At 40.2% G+C, this 9,604-nt stretch overlaps 1 pseudogene; it reads left to right on the top strand.

Annotated features, from left to right (window-relative positions):
- Window positions 1–9,401, top strand: part of LOC134347355 (long-chain-fatty-acid--CoA ligase 1-like) — a 28,579-nt pseudogene extending 19,178 nt beyond the window's left edge.
- The last annotated feature ends 203 nt before the right edge of the window (window positions 9,402–9,604 follow it).

Here is a 9,604-nt window from a genome sequence, read left to right on the forward strand (position 1 = left end):
TTGGATTACCCAAAATTTCCAGTAATCTTTCCCCTTCAGCCCGTAGAATGATTGCATTTCTTACTTTAGTGGCGAAAAGATGTATTTTACAACATTGGAAGGAGATTAATGCGCCAACTACATTCTTTTGGTTTTCTCAGACGATAGTATGTTTAAATTTGGAGAAAATCAGAAGTAATCTTTAAGATACTTCAGTTAAATTTGAACAGACCTGGAGATCTTTTATTCAACATTTTCATTTAATGTAATTTTTTTTTCTCTTTGCCCATATTTACATTCCCTTCTTGCTTTTTAACGGTTTTTAATAGAGGTCGAGTTTGAGGATGTGATTGTTTTAAGTTGTTTAAGTCTACTTGATACCTAGTTAGCCCATTGCTCTGCTTTGCTTTTTAGATTAGTTGCACGGTGGGTTTTTTTTGGGTTTTTTCTTCTCTTTATTGATATGTATGGAAAATTGGTATACTATTATATTACCTTTTTATTTTATATCTAAACTGCACTGTTTGTACTAATTTTTTTTGTGTATTAATATCTCTTGTAAATTTATATCGCAACAGTGTATTAGTTTCTACTTGGTTTACCTTTTGTGTACTAATTCAATAAAAAGATTTAAAAAGAAAAAGCTCTACTCCCGCCTGAGTGATTTCGGCCTCACGATCAACCCGGCCAAATGCCAGTTTGGACTCGACACCATCGACTTCCTGGGCCACAGGATTACCAAAGATGGGGCAACACTGCCTGCCAATGTAGACGCGATCCGCCACTTCACCCGGCCCAATACAGTCAAAGGCCTGCAGGAGTTCATTGGTATGGTGAACTTCTACCACCACTTCCTCCCCTCAGCAGCCCGTATCATGCAGCCTTTGTTCACCCTGATGTCAGGCAAAGGCAAGGACATTACTTGGGACGAAGAGGCCATGGCCGTTTTTGTTAAAGCCTTGGCAGACACCGCGATGCTGGTGCACCCCAGAACGGACGTTCCAACTGCCCTCACAGTGGATGCATCCAATACAGCAGTTGGTGGAGTGCTGGAGCAACTCACCGCGTTCACGGACCACAAACCGTTGACCTTTGCGGTCACAAAGGTGTCCAATCCCTGGTCGGCCTGCCAGCAGCGACATCTGTCCTACATCTCCGAGTGCACGACGGACATCCAGCATGTCTCGGGAAAGGACAACGTCATGGCGGACGCACTCTCCAGACCAGCTATCCAGGCCCTGTCCCAGGGGGTGGACTATGCAGCACTGGCGGAGGCGCAGCAGGCAGACGACGAGATGCCCAGCTACAGGACCACAGTCTCGGGTTTGCAGCTGCAAGACTTCCTCATAGGCCCAGGTGAGAGGACCCTCCTGTGTGACGTGGCTACCGGCCAACCTCGCCCCATCGTCCCGGCAGCCTGGCAGCCGTGAGTTTTCGACTCCATACACGGCTTGGCGCACCCATCTATCAGGACAACCGTCCGGATGGTCTCCAGCAAGTTCGTGTGGCACGGACTTCGTAAACAGGTCAGCGAATGGGCCAAAATGTGCACTCAGTGCCAAACGGCCAAGGTGCAGCGGCACACCAAGGCTCCACCGCAGCAGTTCGAACCCACCCGCCGGAGGTTCGACCACATTCATGTGGATATCGTGGGGCCCCTGCCAGTGTCACGAGGAGCGCGGTACCTCCTAACTATGGTAGACCGGTTCATGAGATGGCCAGAGGCCGTCCAGCTCACCGACATCACCGCCGATTCCTGCATCCAAGAGCTGATTGCAACCTGGGTAGCACGATTCGGGATACCGGCCCACATTACCTCCGACAGGGACGCCCAGTTCACCTCCAGCCTGTGGTTGGCTGTGGCCAGCCTGTTGGGAACACAATTACACCACACAACTGCCTACCACCTGCAGTCGAACAGACTAGTGGAACGCTTCCACCGTCACTTGAAGTCGGCTCTTATGGCGCGCCTGAAAGGGCCTAACTGGGTGGACAAGCTTCCCTGGGTCCTGCTTGGAATCCGCACGGCGCCCAAAGAGGACCTGTACACCTCGTTGGCTGAGCTGGTGTACGGCACACCCCTGGTCGTCCCAGGAGAGTTCATACCAGCTACGCGAAAGGCTCGGCAACCTGGCCCCCATACCGACTTCACAGCATGGACAGATCCCGACCTGTGTACCCAAAGGCCTGCAGAACTGTAAGTTTGTATTTGTACAAAGGGGAGCACACCGGGCACTGCTACAGCGGCCGTATGAGGGGCCGTTCAGAATTCTAAATCAGATTAGGAGCATTCTGAATTTACTAGAGACCTTTGTACAAACACCAATCTGTTTCAATCACTCCTTTCTACCCTCATGGTCAGATAAAACCTACCATACTTAGAGGGAGAAGGGTCTAGTTTCTATTGAAGACCTGTACATAGGAGGATGGTTTGCAACATTTAGTCTGCTGAAAGAGAAATTTGAGCTGCCTCATTCGCACTTTTCTCATTATTTGCAAATTAGACAGTACATTCAATCTAAGATTTGTAATTTTGAGATCCTTCCAGGGAAACATATGTTTTTTGATATTTTAAAGAACCCTCCTGACTCCAGGCATCTTGTTTCTAAGTTTGTATGTTTGTTTGATAATTGCACTGTAGCATCTACTGTGAAGATTAGAGACACCTGGAGAGAGGAGTTGGGCATTGAATTATCTGAAGCTACCTGGGATAAGTGTTTGTCTGTGATACAGGCTTGCTCTGTTAACAGCAGGCACCAACTGATCCAGTTTAAAGTTGTCCACTGTTTCCATTACTCTAAACTTAGATTGCAAAGGGTTTACCCTTCTGTCTCGCCAATGTGTGATAGATGCCAAGGGATGGAAGCCACGTTGCCACACACCTTTTGGTTTTGCCCATTACTGACTGGATTTTGGTCCAAAATATTTGACTGGAACTCAAAGGCCTATAAAAGATCCTTCCCCTTGGAAGCTGATCTCGCTATATCTGGCTGCTCGCAATCTACTATTTGTTTCCCTGCAGCCATACAACAGTCTCTGATGCCGGGGATGATTGTTGCCAAAAGACTTATCTTGAGGGAATGGAAATCACCTTCTCACCCTTCCTTTCGGAGATGGATGGCTGATATGATCTCAGTCATACAGATGGAGAAACTTAGGTTCTTGAGAACCAATTCAATTAAAAAATTTTCGGCTATCTGGGATCCATTTCTTGCCTACCTGCACGAGGCTGGGGGCGGATGAGCAATTTCCCCCCAGCTGATTTCTCACGGCCGTCATTTGAGATTTAATGTTTAGTATTTTTGAGCACTTTGTACAATAGGCATCCCTCTAATGTTATGTCTTATTTTTTTGCTTATTTCTTTTATACATGTCTGAGCTGGTATGTTTTTGTTGATTTCATTGTTTTTTTTTTAAATTTTGAAAATAAAGTATTTAAAAAATATATACCCAAAATTTACAATTATATCGTGGAGGAAATCTATCAATTAACTCAAATGATAATAACAAGCAAATGAACCCCATCTTTTCTCAAAATCAAATAAAGGTTCACAGGTTCGACTTCTAATTTTCTCCAAACTAAGACATAGCATCACTTGAGAGAACCATTGTGACAAAGTGGGAGCTGCTGTATCCTTCCACTTCAACAAAATGGCCCTCCTAGCTATCAATGTAACAAATGCAATAACATGTTGGTCAGACACAGAGATACCATGGATATTTTGAGGAACTATTCCAAAGAGCACAGTTAATTTTTTAGGTTGTAAATTAAGTTGAACCTTCAAGGTGGACATATCTTACAAAAATATTTAAGTAATTTTCCTTATATTTGACGAAGGGTTCTATTGGAAGAATTTATTATTTATTATTACAATGGGATAAGCGTCCTTTATTTAAGATTAAACAAGATTGGGAAAAGGAACTCAATTTGACTTTTATGATGGAGGATTGGACGCGGATTCTGAAGCTGTTTAACTCTTCTTCGATCTGTGCTAGTCATTCACTGATTCAATTTAAAATTGTAGATCATTACCATTTGACGAAGGAGAGACCGTCTAAAATATTTCCTAATGTTGATAGTTATTGTGATAGATGTAACACTGAGACAGCTACATTAACGCACATGTTTTGGTCTTGTTCTATATTGGAACAATATAGTTCTGCAATATAAGTTCTGGAAGTCAGTTTTTTTCAACAATTTCTAAAGCACTTAAATTAATTCAAATCATGTATCATGTCCAGATGATACCCTAATCTCTTTCTTGCCTCTGGGCCATATGTTTGAAAGATTGGTGGAGGTACGTGTCCCTGGTTAACCTGTGTACTATGGATCATGTGTTATGTTTTTACAGGGACAATGGGTGGCGTCACCCACTGACATACACATTTCCTTTTTACCACTTGCACACATGTTTGAGCGCCTGGTACAGGTAAGACACAATCTGTAAACATTAAGGTGTATTTCAATATTCAGCATGGTTTAGTGGGCTTGTGGAGAATTTGTCTTCAGAGTTATTACTATTGTATCAGTTGTTTTGTGGGTTACCTTAGCATTGTGATTGTTATGTTCCTGGAGAAAGCTGAAAGGTGAGTAGTCCAGGGTAATTCCTGAAATGAAGGGTTTGTCTTATTAGGAGAAGGGGACAGTTTGCGTCTGTATTCCTAAGAGTTAGTTGAATGAGGGGCAAATTACTTCAACGTATCAGATCCTAAAGTGGTCCTGACTGGATGGCTTTTGAGATGTTTTCACTAGTAGGAGAGTTACAACAAAGGCGATAAAACTGCAAGATAAGGAGCCTATGCATAGACCTTCAAAACAAAGGTGCATGCAAATTTTTTCTCTCAGAAGGTAGTGAATCTCTGTAAGTCTCTGTCCCAGAGCTTGGTGGAGGCCAGATCATGAGAAGTGTCTAAGGTGGAGATAGATTAGTATTTGAAAGATAGAGGAATTGAGGGTTATGTGGAGCTGGCACCGGAGGGTATTTCAGATCAGTATGGATCAGGCATGATCATGTTGAATGGAAGAACAGGCTTGAGTGTGGCCTACTCTTGCTTCTGTTTAATGTTCTTGTGATTTTCTAGGGTAATAAGCCAAATAAAATGGACCAACAATTCAATGGTATTAGGTCTAATTCTACCACAATAATCCTATAACACAATGGGTTTTTTAATTAAATTAAATGCTAGAAATGAAAACTAATATCTGTTCTAGCAAACATTTAAGTATTAGATTTTTATCTTCCAGAACTTACCTGGTTCTCTAATGTCCTTCAGGAAAGGAGATCTTACCTAACCTGGCCTTTACTTGGAGTCCCTTCATGTTATTGCTTAATGACAGATACCTAAATAAGAGGCCAGTCAGTTCAAAGGATGATTAGTTATAACTGATAATTGTGAGCCTTGCCAAAATTGTCCAATTTTCATTAAAGAGTGATTAAAAGTAGGAATCATGGATGACTGTATAGGCAATCTCTACATTATGGCCATTTAGGTAACTCAGACTTAGAGGTCTCAAACCATCTACCCAACAATTGAGATTAAATTCACTCTCACAGAATTTGAGCAGGGTTGGGGGGGGGGGGGAGGCGGGAAGTAAATAAATAAACCAGAATTTCTTTTCAACATCTCAGAAAATGCGGCTTCACGTTATGGAAAATCACAATAAGGACCGTAAGTGAGGAACACGCACAAAATGACTCAACCAGTCATACAGCATATATGGAGAGGAATAAAGAGCTGATGTCGATTCTTTATTCCTTTCCATAAATGCTGCCTGAACTGCTGAGCTCGTCCAGCACTTTGTGTGTATTACTCTGGATTTCACACATTCGTAGTAGATTGGATATTTCTAGACCATATGGTGACTTCACTGAAATAGGCAGCAAAGTCCCCATATGGTCCAGAAACATGCCAGAACATCAATTAGTGTTACCAATGTGTGGTCGACCTCACTTGTGTGATGAAACTTCTTTCTGTCATTTAAAGGAGGAGAAAATTTACGTCGCTTTGCTTTTTAATAAGATGATGGAATTCAATAAAAGGTTTGACATTTTCATTTAAACAAAATATATTTAACTTGGCCTGCTGCTCAAAAATAATGCAAAGTAAACTTAATGAGTATTAAATGTTGGGGCATGTTGGAATTAAAAAAAAATTAATATGAAACCATATTTTGGGACTGATTTTGGATTTATTTGATCAATTACTTATTTGGTATGTGAATACCCACTATTGTTCAGTGTTTCCTCAATAAAATATGTTTAATAATTTGAAAATTTCAAGGAAATGAACTTTTCAACTATGATTTGCCAGCGTATCTGATCAGATGGAAGGTAGCCTTGAATGAGGTTGTTCATTTTGGCCAGGCTTGTTATTAAGTTAAGTGTAATGATTTATAGATAAAGTATACAAAACTACAGAAGTTGTATTTTAGTACAGAATAGCGCTTATCCTGAAAAATGAACAGGTGAGAGGGTTTCATCAGTTCAAGTATGTAGTTAGGATTGGATGAGATAATTCAAAACTCAGAATGCTAGTAGAACCCAATGGGTCGAACAGCATCTCTGCAGGCCAATTTGCCTCCACACATGTTCTAACAGCCAAAGTGGCCGAGTGTGGTTTATTTATTAAAGAAATGAAGTTTAACTTTCCTCCTCAGGCAGGACTGTGCCCTCTAGGCTTTGCTTTCATCTCAGCCCTGAGCATTCCATTCTCCTTTTGTGAGTTCCTCTGATTCATGCTCTTTATGTAGAGGCAAATCTCAAGGTCCTTCTGATAGACGTCCTTCCAATCCTTTGCTTAAAGAGATGGTGGGAAAGGGATCAGTGGCAATCTACTGGCTTCCCACACATTTTCATTGGAAAGTCAGCAGGCAGCATTTTTGATGAACCACAGGTGTTAAAATCACGTGTATCCCGCTAGTAATCCCAGATAGAAAAAAAATTAACAAAATTTAGACGTTTTTACCAATTCCAACCTTTGCCATCACCTTGTGTATTTGGTGGCATTTTGCACGTATGTAAACATTTTCTTCAGGTGGAAACACCACTTCCTGCACCGAGAATAAATGTATTGGTTGTTACTGAAATACACAACAGACTTTGGAAGCCAGGGATTTACAAGAAATTAGAACTATTGAGCTAAATAGCTGAGCAGAAGGGGAAACATCTTTTTTATTTGGAGGTTGAATCTGAAGGTTTTTTTTGATCTAGAAACCATACACTAATGTAAAAACGTTTGACATTAAATGCTTGTGTGCAGGTATATAAAGAAAGAACTGCTTACATAAATGATGAGTAGTGTAGATAGGATAGCATCTTATTTTTACTCAAGACGAGAGTCTAAAACTAGAGGACATAGGTTTAAGGTGAGAGGGGATAAATTTAAAGGAGATCTTCGGCGTAAGTTTTTCCAGAGTGTGGTGAAGCTCCCAGAGGAAAGGGTGAAAATACACAATATTACATTGTTTCAAAGGGATTTGGACAAATATTTGGATAGGAGGGAAATCTCGGGATACAAGTCTAATGTGAGCAAATGAGACTGCTTGGAAATGTGCATCATGGTTAGTGTCGACAAGGTGGACCGTGAGGATTAGCTTCTGTGCTGTATACTTCCATGAGTCCAGGAAACACACCAAATGTTTGACTTGTCCATACAGAGAAAAAGGAAATATTAATACTTTGGGTTTTACTTCTTGCTTAGTTATTTACTCATTCACATTAACCCATTGTATTTTCCAGCAACACAAGATTCCTTCTCCTCTATTGGGGACGTACTGTATATGTGTGATTAATGTGTCCTTGCTGCATTGCTTTACAGGTTGTGGTCCTCTGTCATGGTGCACGGATTGGATTCTTTCAGGGGGACATTAGACTGTTAATGGATGGCATCAAAGTTTTGAAGCCAACGATCTTTCCAGTTGTTCCCCATTTGCCTAATAGGATATACGGTAGGGTGAGCCTGAATACTGCAACAAAGTTCGGAGGCTTTACTAAAGCAAAAACAAAATGCATGACAATCAGCAAGTCCAGTGGTACTTTTGGAAGAAGAAAGAGTTAACGTTTTAGGTCAAAGACCCTTTCAACACTCTGGCAATAATCTGTTTCTTTTTCATGGGTATTGCCTGACCTGCTGAGTGCTACTAGAATTTAATGTTTTTATTTCAGATTTCCTATATCTGCTGTATTTTCTTTTAAAAATCAGAAGCTTTTCTTTTCTTTATAAAGCAAATCATATATTTTTATAGTCATCGCTCTTATCTCTGGGTGTTTTGTTGAAAATCAAACCACAGAACTACTGTAAGAAGAATTGTAAACTCCCTCCAAAAGCTAGATTCAACTTAAACCTTTTGCTGAGTGTGTTTGGAATAAGGAGTAGTAAAATTTATATAATGTAGCTTTAGATCATGTAAATCAGTTATTCTGTCCAAACTGCTGCCAATGAAATTGGTTAATTATATGATCATAATCCTAATTCCTTTTGCCTGTACCCATGTAACTATGTTGATTAGAGTGAAGTCAGCTTCATTTGTTAGTGCTGGTTAAGTATTCCATGATGTTTCTTTGGAGGCCCTGGTAAGTTTTAAGTTGATGGAAATCAGAGAGTCTATTTTAAATAGCTGGAATCATAGCTTGCACAGAGAAGAGCAGACGAAAGTTGGCTTCTAGTTGCCAACCATTTTTTCCCCTCCAGTATTTATTATTTTTGCCGTCTGTACATCAGAATTGTGATGAGGTATTTTCTACTCACCTGGAATAGAACAGCTCCAGTGGCTTTTGATAATTCAGGTTTAAGTATGTTACTGGGATGGCATCTTGTCTACCACCTTAAACATTTTGAAAATGAGGGAAGTTGACTTTAGTTTGTTACCTTATTTAACATCCTTCCCAAACAAGAGGATGTGCATTTAAGTTGGTGAGAAAACTAAGTGAGAGGGGGATTGGGAAAGCTCTGCCATTCCTAAATGATGTCATAAATCCTTTTGACTGCAGGGCAATATGGTTATATGGGACTAAACAAGGGTATGGGTTAAATAAATGGTCATCTGGAAAATAGTATTGCAAACTTCATGGACGGAGTGGTTTCTTTTCATGCTGAAAGTAAAGTGGCGGTGAAAGCAAATTTGTATTTACAAAACTGTAAAATTCAAGTCTGCTGTCATATTTTTGCAGGATAAAATTGGTCCAATTAACTTGCTTTACGCTTAAGTTGGGAAGGCGATAGGAATTTTTTTTATTAATTATTTCCAGTTAATGGTGATCTCCAAATTCAGAGATAAAATAAATGAGTTTGGTCAGTAACCCTTAATGCAATTTTTACCTGATTTTGATTTGTAGATTCATAGCCAAGCTTTTGTGAAAAGAAAAGTATTGCAGCTTGCTTCCTGGCGAAAAATAGAAGAACTTCGGAAAGGGATAATGTGATGTGACAGCATATGGGACATATTGATCTTTCAAAAAGTACAGGCAAGCGAAAGGCATGCAAATAATAACTAGAGAGATTAAAGGAATGTAATGAAATGATGATTATTTAATATTGGTAATATTGTTCTTTCACATTTTCGAGTAATTAATTCAAAGTTCAAATTTGAGCTTATTGTTATATGTACAACCACATCTATGCACAG

Source organism: Mobula hypostoma, chromosome 5 (assembly GCF_963921235.1).
Source record: "Mobula hypostoma chromosome 5, sMobHyp1.1, whole genome shotgun sequence".
In the NCBI taxonomy this organism is placed as follows: Eukaryota; Metazoa; Chordata; class Chondrichthyes; order Myliobatiformes; family Myliobatidae; genus Mobula; species Mobula hypostoma.